At 44.9% G+C, this 15,089-nt stretch overlaps 1 protein-coding gene across 8 annotated transcripts in view; it reads left to right on the top strand.

Annotated features, from left to right (window-relative positions):
* Positions 1-15,089, top strand: part of SLC25A21 (solute carrier family 25 member 21) — a 396,597-nt gene that overhangs the window by 223,743 nt on the left and 157,765 nt on the right. Inside the window, exon 1 of one of the 8 annotated variants that reach the window (XM_073349081.2) lies at positions 14,000-14,018. The exons of the other annotated variants lie outside the window; for them this stretch is intronic. The gene's annotated coding sequence lies outside the window, so the exon portion shown is untranslated. Of the gene's footprint in view, positions 1-13,999; positions 14,019-15,089 lie in introns of those variants that run through there. 8 annotated transcript variants of the gene reach the window in all.

Genomic DNA, 15,089 nt, shown 5'->3' with positions numbered 1-15,089 from the left:
CAACTGAGCCCATTTATGCCAGCAGAGAATTTGGCTCATAGTGTCTTCCCCCACTCCCAAACTATTAATTTGAACCTAATCCTGTAAGTGGATCATATGTATGTATCTTATGCCCACAGCAAGTGTCATTAACATCAATGGGACATTGGATGGGAATAAGGAACTGTGCATGCAGATTTGTTTGCTGGACTGGGCTTCTGCATTCTAAATGGTTACACTATTTTGTCTTCATTCACAGTTGCAGTCCACACTTTTTTTTCTTGCATAGATCAGTAATTTGGGATCTGATCCTGCACTCTGCAACAGTGACACTCTGACTGGCTTCAGTGGGAATTTTAGGTGTGCAAGCAATGCAAAGGAGGTTGTAGAATTCCTGTCACTGGAGGTTTTTAAGAACAGGTTAGACAAACATCTGTCAGGGATGGCCTAGGTATACTTATTCCTGCCTCAGTGTGGGGGGAATTGATTAGATGGCATCTTTAGATCCCTTCCAGCCTTACATTTCTATGATTCTAAGTTCAGGTCCTTTGTTCTGCAAAAGCAATCACTCTGTAATAGCCTCTGGGTCCTATACGGTTTATATACAACAAGCTGTGAAATAAGTGGGAGTTGCATACAACATCTGACCCAAAGTCTCCCCTAAAATACCCATACCTATAAACAATACTGTATTAACCTAATTTTAATCCTAATAAATCTTTCCATGATAGGGCATGATAGTAATTAATGTTGGTGGTGAAACCTGTCCAAACTTCAGGACATTCAAACTCTGGGTCACAATCCAAATTGTTATAGCTTGAGCCTTTCTACTTTTTGATAGAGTAAAATGTTTCCTGCAAGACATCACTTTTTGAACACACTAGTGTTGGCTCTTTATAAAAGATGGATTTTTTCTGGTGTACAAGTGCATTTTGGTGCAATTATCTCTGATTTGTTGTCACTTTATGTTTTTGCAGGAACTCTCCCTCCCCACCCATTCCCCCAAAAAATCCAATCTTTGATAGCAAAGGTCAAATGGAATGAAGACAGTACCATTGTAGTCTGGTGTTATGGCAATTGGACTGTGGGAAAAAATGTTCCCCCAAATCTCTCTCTTATGTAATGTTCACTGTTAAAATGCAGAAAGAGGCTGTTTGTGCTAAGGATCAAATCTTTCAGTATCCATCTGGAAATCAGCTATTGCATTTGTACTGCAATAGCTTACCAACGTTTTATATCTTTAGCTTGTAACAGAAATCTGTTTTCACTAGAGAGCGTAAACCAGACGTGGTTTTGGTTTTAGCTTAGTTTTTTCAAAACCCTGTCAGCCGTTTTTGTTTTGGAAAGCAGATCCAAAACCAAGGGTGGTTCAAATCCAAGGGCCACCTTATGTTTCAATGGATGAGTGGAAGTGTTTGAAAACATTATTTCATCTCTGTTGGTTTGTACTATGTTTATTTATAAATAGTTTGTTCCATTCAAAATACAGATGGGACAAAACTGCGGATGGTTTTGGTTTTGCAGAACTTGACTGGACAATGATTTCACATATTATGCCATGAGGATTATTCAGAACTAGATCCCATTTTGTAGCCAAACTCCCCAAGTTGTTGTTTTTGGTGGTGGTGGTGATCTGAGGATAAGGAGCTCAGAAAAATGGTTCGGGTTTTCACCCCTCTTTAATTTACCTCCCTTGCCCCTGGGAATGAGCTGCCATAGGTTATGCTCCCATCCTTGCCAAGATCCAATGAGCACCACTCAACTTTCAGGTCTCAGTGTGGCACCCCAGCCTCCCTTCAAGGAAACTCTATTGCCCAGACTAAGGAATTGTAAAAACCTCCATTTCTTAAATTTTCTTCAGTAAATCAGGTCTGGCTGTGACTGAGGAGGCAGCTCACTGCCAAGTGTAAAACACGCTCCCCAAGGGCACCACCTGAGGTGTGATATTGAAGATGGCCAAACTTGTCATTCATGCAAAGTAATCATTCATGCCTCAGCCCTCTTCCTCAAGTCCCACGATCCTGCCAGCTTCTTAACAGTGAATAGAGAGATACCTGCCTTCTAATTTATCTCCAGACAAGCGAGCCTAGTGGGCGGGGAGGTGTTCTATATTTCATTTGCTGGCAGTATTCCTAACCTACCAGCCAACATGCAATGAAGTCAATAGGCTTTTATCTTTGTAATCAACCTTTGCTACAAACAAAAGTGCATCCAAATGGTCTACCACATACAAAGCTGATATTAAGTAAGCTGTAACACCCGGACTTCAATTATCCAGTGTCAGGTGGGGAAGGGATTCATGCTCCCTCACTCCTCGCTATACCAACAAGCAGGGAGAACTGGAGGTCCTGGTGATGTCAAGGAACTATGACGTGATCGGAATAACAGAGACTTGGTGGGATAACTCACATGACTGGAGTACTGTCATGGATGGTTATAAACTGTTCAGGAAGGACAGGCAGGGCAGAAAAGGTGGGGGAGTAGCACTGTATGTAAGGGAGCAGTATGACTGCTCAGAGCTCCGGTACGAAACTGCAGAAAAACCTGAGTGTCTCTGGATTAAGTTTAGAAGTGTGTGCAACAAGAGTGATGTAGTGGTGGGAGTCTGCTATAGACCACCGGACCAGGGGGATGAGGTAGATGAGGCTTTCTTCCGGCAGCTCACGGAAGCTACTAGATCGCATGCCCTGATTCTCATGGGTGACTTTAATTTTCCTGATATCTGCTGGGAGAGCAATACAGCGGTGCATAGACAATCCAGGAAGTTTTTGGAAAGCGTAGGGGACAATTTCCTGGCGCAAGTGCTAGAGGAGCCAACTAGGGGGGGCGCTTTTCTTGACCTGCTGCTCACAAACCGGGTAGAATTAGTGGGGGAAGCAAAAGTGGATGGGAATCTGGGAGGCAGTGACCATGAGTTGGTTGAGTTCAGGATCCTGACGCAGGGAAGAAAGGTAAGCAGCAGGATACGGACCCTGGACTTCAGGAAAGCAGACTTCGACTCCCTCAGGGAACGGATGGCCAGGATCCCCTGGGGGACTAATTTGAAGGGGAAAGGAGTCCAGGAGAGCTGGCTGTATTTCAAGGAATCCCTGTTGAGGTTACAGGGACAAACCATCCCAATGAGTCGAAAGAATAGTAAATATGGCAGGCGACCAGCTTGGCTTAATGGTGAAATCCTAGCGGATCTTAAACATAAAAAAGAAGCTTACAAGAAGTGGAAGGTAGGACATATGACCAGGGAAGAGTATAAAAATATTGCTCGGGCATGTAGGAATGATATCAGGAGGGCCAAATCGCACCTGGAGCTGCAGCTAGCCAGAGATGTCAAGAGTAACAAGAAGGGTTTCTTCAGGTATGTTGGCAACAAGAAGAAAGCCAAGGAAAGTGTGGGCCCCTTACTGAATGAAGGAGGCAACCTAGTGACAGAGGATGTGGAAAAAGCTAATGTACTCAATGCTTTTTTTGCCTCTGTTTTCACTAACAAGGTCAGCTCCCAGACTGCTGCGCTGGGCATCACAAAATGGGGAAGAGATGGCCAGCCCTCTGTGGAGATAGAGGTGGTTAGGGACTATTTAGAAAAGCTGGACGTGCACAAGTCCATGGGGCCGGACGAGTTGCATCTGAGAGTGCTGAAGGAATTGGCGGCTGTGATTGCAGAGCCATTGGCCATTATCTTTGAAAACTCGTGGCGAACCGGGGAAGTCCCGGATGACTGGAAAAAGGCTAATGTAGTGCCAATCTTTAAAAAAGGGAAGAAGGAGGATCCTGGGAACTACAGGCCAGTCAGCCTCACCTCAGTCCCCGGAAAAATCATGGAGCAGGTCCTCAAAGAATCAATCCTGAAGCACTTGCATGAGAGGAAAGTGATCAGGAACAGCCAGCATGGATTCACCAAGGGAAGGTCATGCCTGACTAATCTAATTGCCTTTTAGGATGAGATTACTGGTTCTGTGGATGAAGGGAAAGCAGTGGATGTATTGTTTCTTGACTTTAGCAAAGCTTTTGACACGGTCTCCCACAGTATTCTTGTCAGCAAGTTAAGGAAGTATGGGCTGGATGAATGCACTATAAGGTGGGTAGAAAGCTGGCTAGATTGTCAGGCTCAACGGGTAGTGATCAATGGCTCCATGTCTAGTTGGCAGCCGGTATCAAGTGGAGTGCCCCAAGGGTCGGTCCTGGGGCCGGTTTTGTTCAATATCTTCATAAATGATCTGGAGGATGGTGTGGATTGCACTCTCAGCAAATTTGCGGATGATACTAAACTGGGAGGAGTGGTAGATATGCTGGAGGGGAGGGATAGGATACAGAAGGACCTAGACAAATTGGAGGATTGGGCCAAAAGAAATCTGATGAGGTTCAATAAGGATAAGTGCAGGGTCCTGCACTTAGGACGGAAGAACCCAATGCACAGCTACAGACTAGGGACCGAATGGCTAGGCAGCAGTTCTGCGGAAAAGGACCTAGGGGTGACAGTGGACGAGAAGCTGGATATGAGTCAGCAGTGTGCCCTTGTTGCCAAAAAGTCCAATGGCATTTTGGGATGTATAAGTAGGGGCATAGTGAGCAGATCGAGGGACGTGATCGTTCCCCTCTATTCAACATTGGTGAGGCCTCATCTGGAGTACTGTGTCCAGTTTTGGGCCCCACACTTCAAGAAGGATGTGGATAAATTGGAGAGAGTCCAGCGAAGGGCAACAAAAATGATTAGGGGACTGGAACACATGAGTTATGAGGAGAGGCTGAGGGAGCTGGGATTGTTTAGCCTGCAGAAGAGAAGAATGAGGGGGGATTTGATAGCTGCTTTCAACTACCTGAAAGGGGATTCCAAAGAGGATGGCTCTAGACTGTTCTCAATGGTAGCAGATGACAGAATGAGGAGTAATGGTCTCAAGTTGCAGTGGGGGAGGTTTAGATTGGATATTAGGAAAAACTTTTTCACTAAGAGGGTGGTGAAACACTGGAATGCGTTACCTAGGGAGGTGGTAGAATCTCCTTCCTTAGAGGTTTTTAAGGTCAGGCTTGACAAAGCCCTGGCTGGGATGATTTAACTGGGAATTGGTCCTGCTTCGAGCAGGGGGTTGGACTAGATGACCTTCTGGGGTCCCTTCCAACCCTGATATTCTATGATTCTATACCCTGCTTTTCTGGAGTTTTATCTCTACCCCTGGGCTGTGTGTATGAGGAAACCATCTCCCCTCTTTTGGATTAATCCTACTTTCCTTCCGCAGGGATAGCTTCCTGTCTCTGCCCTGCCTAAGTGTGTGTGGTGAGTCATGGTCCCTTGACTGAGGTGTCCCCCAATGTCCATGGCAATCCTCTGTAAACAGTCCTCTATTATACACCTCAGCCTCCTTGTTGCTTCACATGTAATGTGGAATCCATGCCTCAGTTTCCCCAGGTTTGGCTGGGGTCTTAGCTGTAGCAATACTGGGCTATGTCACAGTTTCCCCAATTTCCACATGAATCTTGGATACAGCCATATTGGGCTGTTCCTCAGCTTCCCAAATTTCAGCTAGGATCTTGGCCACCCTGGGCCAGGCCTGTCTGCAATATCTGCTGACAGATTGGCTGCAGCCACTCTGTGCTCAGGGCTGGATTTCCAATTAGGCACAGCAGGCACATGCCAAGGGCCCCTTACTTCTCTGAAACTGTGTGCAACATGAAGGTCAGCTGTAGCTGGTGGTGGGGAGGTGCCGAAAATGCTGTACCTAGGGGTGTGTAAGGTGGAAATCCAGCCCTGCCTGTCTTGTTCCTGTTTCCCTGGTTTTGGTCCCCAATCCCTGCTGTAATCTTGGGTGCATCCACCCCAATCCCAGGGAGAGAGGTCTTCTCTGGAACTGCCTATGGTATAATTACCCAGCTCCTATGGTCATCTGGAAGGGGAATGCCCCTCCACCTGGCCCAGCCACTTCTTGTTCCTCCCTGCTTTGTCCAGATAAACCCTTGCCTTCCTCCCACTCTGCCACCAACTAGAGATGAAGCCCTTATAATGGTAACAACCCCTTTTCTTCTGGCCTGCCAGACAAAGGACCCACCATTTACAGTTGCATGAGCATGTTCTCTATTCCAGATTTTTTATTATAACATTATGTTGATGGTTCAAAATGTGGTTGAAAGAATAAATGTATTGATGGTTGATGTTAACCTATTAATAATGTTTGCTAAAATGTAAAGAAAGGTAAAAGTATGGAATGCAGTTTTGTAACACCACTATATTTTTACGCTTCTTGGGTGTGTATATACCTACACATAGTTTCCTGCTTAACTGTGGACGGTAGTACAGTTTATTCCTTTTCTTCGACAAAAACCTCATGAACTGAAGTGGGAAGTATGTATTCAGCTTGAAATAACTAATGGATAATTATAGCTTTCAACAATACAGTTTGGGCCAACTATTTTGTATCTTTTTAGAAAGGAGGATTGATTTCTGAAGAATAAAGTTTGTGTGTTAGTAATCCTTCCTGGCTCTTAGTATAGAAGGAGGTTTACCATTCACATTGATAAGTGGACATTCTTTGAAAAATGGAAGTCGGCTGTTAGCCATAACCCTTTGCTAGTTGCTGTACATACTCAATGACAAGTAGTGGGCATGTCTACTTTTGGAATACTGTCCAGCTAAAAGTTGTTATTATTAGAAACTATGTTCTTAAACCCAGCTTAATTTTTGTAACCTACATTTTGAAGCAATTGTTCAAATTTGTTTTCTATATTTTCAGAAAAAATGGAATATTGGGATTAAGAAAAGATATTGGCTTACAGCTTCCTCCATCTTTTCCTGATTTAAAGACTGAACATTAGCACAATTTTAAATATTGTAGGAAATATTTTAAAGTCTAATGCTCACATACAATATAGTACAAGGAATTTTTTTTCACTTTGTCATTAAGTCAATACCTTTAGCTAATATAATTGTTTATCCAGACACGTTGAGAGCTAACACAAGTAGAATCGCTGAATTCATCTATGGCTTTATACACAATTATTCTTTTCTTGAGGGCAAATTATACCCACTAAGACATGTAGATACCTTCTTCTGAGGCCAATGAGCTGAATTTGGCCCTAAGTGTGAAAGACAAAAATCAGTACATATTGGTTACTTTTTAGTTTTGCTTTCTTTAGAATTAGGGTTGCCAACTCTCCAGTATTAGTCTGGTGTCTCCAGGAATTGAAGATTAATTTTTAATTATAAAGATAATGTCATGTGATGAAACCTCCAGGAATTCATCCAACCAAAGTTGGCAACCCTATTTAGAATACTTTAACTAACAAAACAAGATAGTCAACATAAAGTCTGAATCAAGAGATCTTGCCAAATATTTTTTAAGCAAAAGGGTAAATTATTCCCAATAAATTATGATGGTCCTTTAATAGGTTACCAGTTACTTTTTTCCAAAAATCTCTTGAGTAGGTTTTTATTGTATAGTAAAATGTCAGTGAATGAAAATAAACCATTATAAAAAGGAGTTGATTATGTTTATGTTAAGCAATGATACTTACCAGTATATACACATTTGCATGACTGCCTTTGAAAGTCTATTAACTTGTTTAGAGATGTAATTAATTGGAACTTTGTTAGGAAAGGACTGAAAGATTGACAGTTGTGGGCAAAGCACTGGACTCTTATTCGACAAAAAGATTACATAAGAACTGATTTATACAGAAAAACATCTAGGGACAGTTTAAGCTGCAGTATCAGCTTTCAAAGCTCTCCTTTTATTAATGTAACTTTTAGTTCATTTTATCTTTTTCAGTTAATGCTTTGGGAATAGGGGCCTAAACCAAAACATGGTGAATTCCACTGACCTCAGCAGACTTTAGATCAGGCCCTATGTGGCTAATTATCAGTAATTATGTTAAATCATGTAGCAGAATATGTAATCTCAAAATGTCTCACTCAGCAGCTTCCTGAACCAATGAGACAGTACAATGCTGTTGGAGGGAGGCAGTGCACTAAACCACTTATTAGCTACTGATGATGCACAAAACCCGTTTATTGATGCTGCCCTGCTGATTGGATTTATAGGGCATTATCTGCACAGACCACCATCAGGAAGGATGCCAGGCAGACCACTGAACGTTTGGGCACCTATACAAAAAAAGTGAGTTGAAAAGCAGAGATGTGAATCTTTCACAAAGTGCCTGATCCCTCAGACCTCGTGTAGGCAAAGTTTCCATTGGCATCTGTGGGATTTGTGCCTGCCTGAGGGCTGCAGGAACTGTCCCCAGACAATTTTAGATAATCTTCCTTAGAACAGGCCCAGGGTTTGGAAATGTTTCTGGGTAGGTAGGGACAGAGAGGTGTTATACCACAGCATGACTGTCCACACTAACAAATTATTATCATCACTACATTTTCCAAAAGCAAACTGCTGGTCCAGATGGAATAGAACTTCCTCTTTCGCTATCATTAGAGCCGTGCATGGATACACAAATGCATATCTGCATGCAATCTGCTATCTGCAAAAATTATCTGCGGATTTGCAGGGCTCTATACCAGGGGCTGGGCTGAGGCTCTGAGGCATCCCCCCACTCCCCACCAGGGAGAGCCGAGTGGGCAGCTGTGGGGAGCCCACATGGAGTCGCGGACCCTCTACCTGCCCTCGGCTGGGCTGGGAGCCTGGGGGGCAGGGACACGGCCAGGGACTGCTCTCAGCACACACATGCGACACCGTGGGCAGGTGGAGGGTCTGCCGCGGCTCCCCAGCTGGGCTGCACACTGGCCTGGCTGGGAGAAGGGGGGGAGACCTATGGAGATGCCCGAGGGCTGCTTGGGCCCCTCACCCAGGGCAGATGGAGGGTCATCCACAGCTCCCCACAGATGCCTGCCCAGCTCTTACCATGGCCAGACTGCAGCTTCCCTGGCTGGAGCCGGGCCAGGGAGAGCCGTGCTGGCAGCTGTGGGGGGCCACAGCAGACCCTCCACCTGCCCTGGGCAGAGTGCTCCAGCAGCCACGGCCCATGTCCCTGCACCCCAGACCCCCAGACACCACACCCAGAGCCCAGCCAAGGGCAGCGCCCCCCCACCCCATGTCCCTGCCCCCCGACCTCCACACCAAATGTCCCTGCCCCCCCACCCAGTGACCCTGCCCCCTGGCCCCTCCACCCAGGGCAGGTGGAGGGACCCAGGCTCCCCACAGCTGTCACATGGGTCTCCTCAAACCAACTCTGGCTGGGAGCTAGGGGCTCGGAGCCACAGCCTGGCCATAGTAAGAGCTGGGCAGGCAGCTGTGGGGAGCCATGGCAGACCCTCCACCTGCCCTAGGCATGGGGCCCAAGCAGCTCCCGCCCAGTGTCCCTGCCCCTCAGGCCCCCCACCCAGGGCAGGTGAAGGATCTGTGCCATGGTTCCTCACAGCTGTCTGCTGGGCTCTTACCATCAGAACCCTGTACAGATACTAAATTTGTATCTGCATCCACCGTTGCTATCCGCAGAAATGGTCCACTGGATATGAAGCGGATACCCACGGATTTGCAGGGCACTGGCTATCATGCTTACATCAATACATTCATCTGCCTAACAATTGCCTTATTTGGATTTGTAAATTCCATTTCATAGTAGTAAGATGTCAGACCAAGCCAGTGTTGTGGTGGATTTATTTCTTTGATCTTGAAGGGCATTTTGATTTTAACCATAGAACCAATAAGGACAATCTTGAAACAAAGTCAAGTAGACCTGAACATAAAGATTCTTAGGACCAAATCTTCAGCTAGTATAAAGGGGTGTAACTCTATTGTCTTCAGTAGAGTGATGTACCTTTACACCTACTGAGGTTATGGCCCCTAGTCTTTATTGCCTGCAAAGGGGGTATTTGCCTTCCTAATCACCCTGTCAGTAATTTGCCAGAATAATTACAGGAGTGATAAATAGAAACATATTACTCTCATCTATGTAATTGTATTGATTTTATGAATTATGTAACTCCCAATCTATAACTATTTCAGTCCATCTGCATCGTTACACTGAATCGTCATTTCCTGAAGCAGTGCCTCCTGTTGGTTACTGAAAAGGAGACATTAAGAAGGATTCACCTTTCTGCTTGGGCCCCTATTTGCCACTGAAGAGTAGTACAAGGACCATAAAAACTCCTTATCATGCCAGGAGAGAATCTCCCCAACACCAGCAGTGTGTATGATAGCCACAGGCAGCCCTATGCAGACCCCCTCACAAGCCCCAGAAAAAGGAATATGGTGGGTACAGTAGGGGGCATGTTAGAGTTGGAGGGGGATTTTCAGCTGTGGTGGGCATAAACAGCCCAGTATGGAAGGGTATCATAAAGTAGAGAAGCTTCTAGAAGCTCTAGTTTACACTGGAGCTGTACTGGCCACCACAGCCATCAAGAATCTGAAGAGCATAAAGGTGGCTTAAAACCACCTTTGGTCCTATTTCCCCAGGGCTTTCTGTGCTGAGGCTCCAGCACAGAATCCTGGCCAATATTTCCAGATATGGCCCTAGTCTTAAGTCTCCTTTAGGCATCCCTGTTGTGTCATTTTTACTCATATCCTTCAGTGATAGGTAACATACAAAGGCCTATAAATAAAATAGATAAAATGTAGACTCTAAATTCCAGAATCATCCAGTTTTGAAAGAATATTTTGATTCCCCAAACAACTGAGCAGCCTGTGATAGTTGCATATAAATCCAGAGTCAAGCCTTGTATTTCCTTAAACAGCAACCCCATGGTGTGAGACCAAAAATTTCTTTCCTGTCCCACATTTAATATTTTTAGATTTATATTTCCTTGAAACTTGTGCAATGGTACAGTACTTAGGGACAGGTCATAAGGCTTATAGCCTGTTGAATGTGTGACAAGGAGGTCATAAAGAATCAGGTCAGATGTAGTTAATTAATGGTAAATGAAGGACAGCTGCTCTTTATGTTTCCAGCACATCTTTGATCTGCTTTACTCTTCAGACCTCTGTGGACAAGGTAGTTAAACACAAACTAGGAGGCCTGTTTTAAAGACCTTAAAGAGCTCAGGGGCAATCGAGTGACAGTCCAAGAAGCCATAAGCTGTTAGCTTTATTCATTAGAGAACTTTAAACATGTCAAGAATTAGAATAATGTCCCTACTCTTAGATCAGCCTGAGCAATGAAGATTACAACAGCTCTGGGACACATGAGTGGGCAAACTTCTTGTGAAAACACGTTTATTGAGAAGCATTTTACTATAATGGCAAAGAAAATATAGCTTGCACATTTCCATTGCAAGGATATTGGTTCAGTATGCACTGAAACAGCAAAAGCTGTCATGGCGCAAATACAGTGTAACCCAGTGTTGACCTCACTGATCCCTTCAATCATGTTTTAAAAAACTTCCTTTTCAGTCACACATGATAGAAAGAATATGTCATCTGTGAGCCACATAGCAATATGTAATGCTTGCTGGGAAATGTATGGAGAATGTTACATGATAAACTGCAGTTCACTTGTGTGCAGAGACTCCGGTACTTAAATATGTTAAAATGCAGATATTTATTTTGTAAGTCAAATCTTTAAGGCCAACACGGGCAGTCTCTAAAATGTCCATAAATACTGTCTAATTACTGGAGAAAAAAAAATGGTTTGACATATAAATGCCTTTTTACCACTATTGTTAATCACGTTAGGAAACCTGTGATTTTTGCACATAAACAGTGTTCAAATGTCAGCTGAGTGAGATGCATGTTCTGAGATATTTTACTATTGCCAATATTTTTCATTTTGTATCTCAGATTTGGCATTGACCAAACAAATTTTAAATAACATGTTAAGTAAAGACTTATGGAAGAGCATATAATGTCATACCAACAATAGTCAGTAGAAGTTAAGGCACTCTTGAGACATAGTCAAGTAGAGCTGAACATAAAGATTTTTAGGGCCAGATCGTCTCATCTGCTGTTAGTTAGTGTGGCTCAATTGACCTTAGTGGAGCTACACCAATTTACACTGCCTGCGGTTCTGACCTATTGTTAATTTTTGATATGTTTTCTCCATAATCTCTTGTACAATTACCTACTTGTGCACTCTCTTAATGGTATTCTGTCCTGTAGATATACTTAATGTCTGGATCCTTAAGATCAAGGGGTGGGTTTCAGAAAAGGTGTGAAGAGGCAGGAATTTCAAATATGGCCATGGTTATTGCCTTCTTTTGACTACACCTTAGATCAGGGATAGGCAAACTTTATGGCCCGAGGGCCACATCTGGGTATGCAAATGGCATGGCGGGACATGAATGCTCACGAAATTGGGGGTTGGGGTGTGGGCTATGGGGTGGGGCCAGAAATGAGGAGTTCGGGGTGCAGGAGAGGGCTCCAGGCTGTGGCAGGGGGTTGGGGTGGGGGAGGGAGGGAGGGTGCAGGCTCTGGGGTGGGGCTGGAGATGAGGGGTTGGGGGTGCAGGAGGTTGCTCCAGGCTGGGACGGAAGGGTTCAGAGGGTGGGAGGGGTATGAGGGCTGGGGTAGGGGGGTTGGGGCACGGGAGGGGGCCCAGGAGTCCAGGCTCCAGGCAGCGCTTACCTCAAGCAGTTCCCAGAAGCAGTGGCATGTCCCTCCTCCAGCTCTTCGTGCTGCTGTGTCTGCAGGCACAGCCCCTGCAGCTCCCATTGGCCGCGGTTCCCGGCCAATGGGAGCTATGCGGCAGCGCGTGGGGCGGCGGCAGTGTGCAGAGCCTCATGGCTGCCCCTACATGTAGGAGGCGGAGGGGGGGACATACCGCTGCTTCTGGGAGCCACACAGATAGGTGATAGCAATATATTGTTGGATCACTGCCAAAAGATAATGGATAGCATGGTTGCACCTGTCACAGGTGCATTAAATCTACATATATTACCTTTACTGTGAAATAGCTAAAATAATGCAAATTACCTACAGTAGATCTAGTTTAGGAGGACGTCAGAGTAGTCCAATAGGAACATTCCCCTCAGTTTTTAAGCAGTCTCAACAAAAATAAAACAAATCTGGCAGATGGGCAACAAGGGAATTAAGATGATGAAATATAATACGATACAGAATTCCAGGGTAAAATGCAGCACTAAGCTTACGTCATTTAAGAGATTCTTTTATTTATTTTCCTATTGCTTTCAAACCAGGTCTGATGTACATTTAAGTAAAGATGCATGGTAAAGACCTTAGTCATATTTTTAATAACTCAAACATAGCAGTATAAATGCTGCGTTACTCCTATAACACCATTTAGCTAATTTTATATGTATCACAAGCCAAATTCTCCCTTTCTGAAGATCCACTTGTAAGTGTGAGATTTCCATGGACATGTGCAAGGTGCAATGCCAGCTTAGTGTATGGTGCCTTGTAATCATGCCTTAGGTGTTTTGGAAGATCCAGGTTGTGTTCTATATTTCTGCATTTTGCTGCAATACTCCAACTGTCAAACACGGAACAGGAATTTTTACTCATGCTTTATTTGCAACATAACTGACCAATTTACTAGTGGTTAATAATAGTGGATCTTATGCTTCCCTCTGCTTTGCTTGCACGAAAAAGTGTGTGTCCCTTTAAGGGCTAGAGAGCCAGGCAGTGACTTTCTGCTGCAGCTGCAGACCAGCTCAGCAGGAGATGCTGACCTATCTCCCCGAGGTGACTGGAAGAGGGTGGGGGACTATATAGGTCTGTGCCCTCACAGTATCAGGTAGATCCTGGGCTCACCACCCTCCTGCAGAATAATGGATTCATCCCAGCCTCCTTGAGCCATCTTTGACCTCCTCTAGGTTAATAAGGTTAATAATCGCCCCTCCCACTGTATGTCCCTCAGTTCCAAAGGCCTTCCAGAAGGGTCCCTACAGGACCCAGGCACTAGCTCACTAATCCTAAAAGCTCAAAAAAAAGTACCAGAAATGTCGCCCTGAACAAGGCCACCTTCTGCCCTCAATGACATATGGGTTCCAAGATCGACACCAGATCCCTGAGTGTATTAACAGTGATGGGACGTGTATCCTTTCTAGGGCTGGTGCTTTGAGACCACTCTGCTAGAAACCTTTGAACTACAAAACTGCTGCAAGGATGTGGGTAACCATTCAGCTTGCTGACAAACGTAAGGGCCGATAGGTGAGTGGAGATGGTTGAGGATCCCAGTCCTCAGCTTGCTAACGACACCACATACTGCAGCACACGTTCCTCTGTAATGGGCCATATCGGTGATAAGCCTTCCAGATCCTGAAATTGCATAAAATCATTAAAACTTCTCTCATCGCTCTGCAATGGAGATGTCTGGGAACCCAGGTAGCTATGGAAGGGAGGCAGCCTAGCTAATTGCTGGCACCTCCTTGTGGCAGATGTCCACTGCAGGTCCTCCCTAGGGAAGGGATATGGTGATCTGATAAAATGGATTGGCAAAGGATTTAAAGAAGGTTTTCTTTAAAGGAGCAGAAATGGGGTCGTTCAGGGTTCCTATGACTGGTACAGCAGGGGGGATTGGTTAGGTCTCAGCAGTGGGTTGGCTGGGGAACAGGATGGGTAAATGGGAGGGCTGACGCAAGCCCCCTGGTATATACTGAGTGGATTATGGAATTATCTGCACTGTAAACTTTTATCTGCTGGGTACTACCAGACATTTAAGAATAAAGTTTCAGAGTAGCAGCTGTGTTCGTCTGTATCCGCAAAAAGAAAAGGCATACTTGTGGCCCCTTAGAGACTAACATTAAACCACATCCAGTGTCTCCTGTCCTTCCAGCAAAGCCAGACGATAGAGCTTAAGCATGAACAATTTGCAGCTTATGCTATGGGAATGTCAGAATGGAGAAACAGCCACACTAGATGACATGCTGCCCAGAGAAACTCTTTTCTGGTTTTCAGTTGTTTCCATGAGTCAACTCATTTGGAAGGTCTGCTGTAAAATTCCCCAGAAGTTTGCGACCCCCTTATCATTGATTTCCAGTCTATGTTTTAACCCCCCTTTGGGGGACTGAAGTGGAAGTGTACTGTTCAGTCAAGAACCAGTGAGCAATGGCAACACAGCCACAAAGTTGGCTGTCCTGCCATTGGAGTGAGAAGACCTAGTACATTGTGCAAAGGGACTGGCACTCAGTGTACATGGCCCAGGTGCTGAAGGTCTGAGGCCAGTATTTCCTACTGATCCTTGGGCTCTGTGTAGCTAGGAGGCCAGGCCATCATCACTTT

Source organism: Lepidochelys kempii, chromosome 6 (genome assembly GCF_965140285.1).
Source record: "Lepidochelys kempii isolate rLepKem1 chromosome 6, rLepKem1.hap1, whole genome shotgun sequence".
Taxonomy (NCBI): domain Eukaryota; kingdom Metazoa; phylum Chordata; order Testudines; family Cheloniidae; genus Lepidochelys; species Lepidochelys kempii.
The sequence above is the reverse complement of the archived record's forward strand: the minus strand, read 5'-3'. Positions and strand labels throughout refer to the sequence as shown.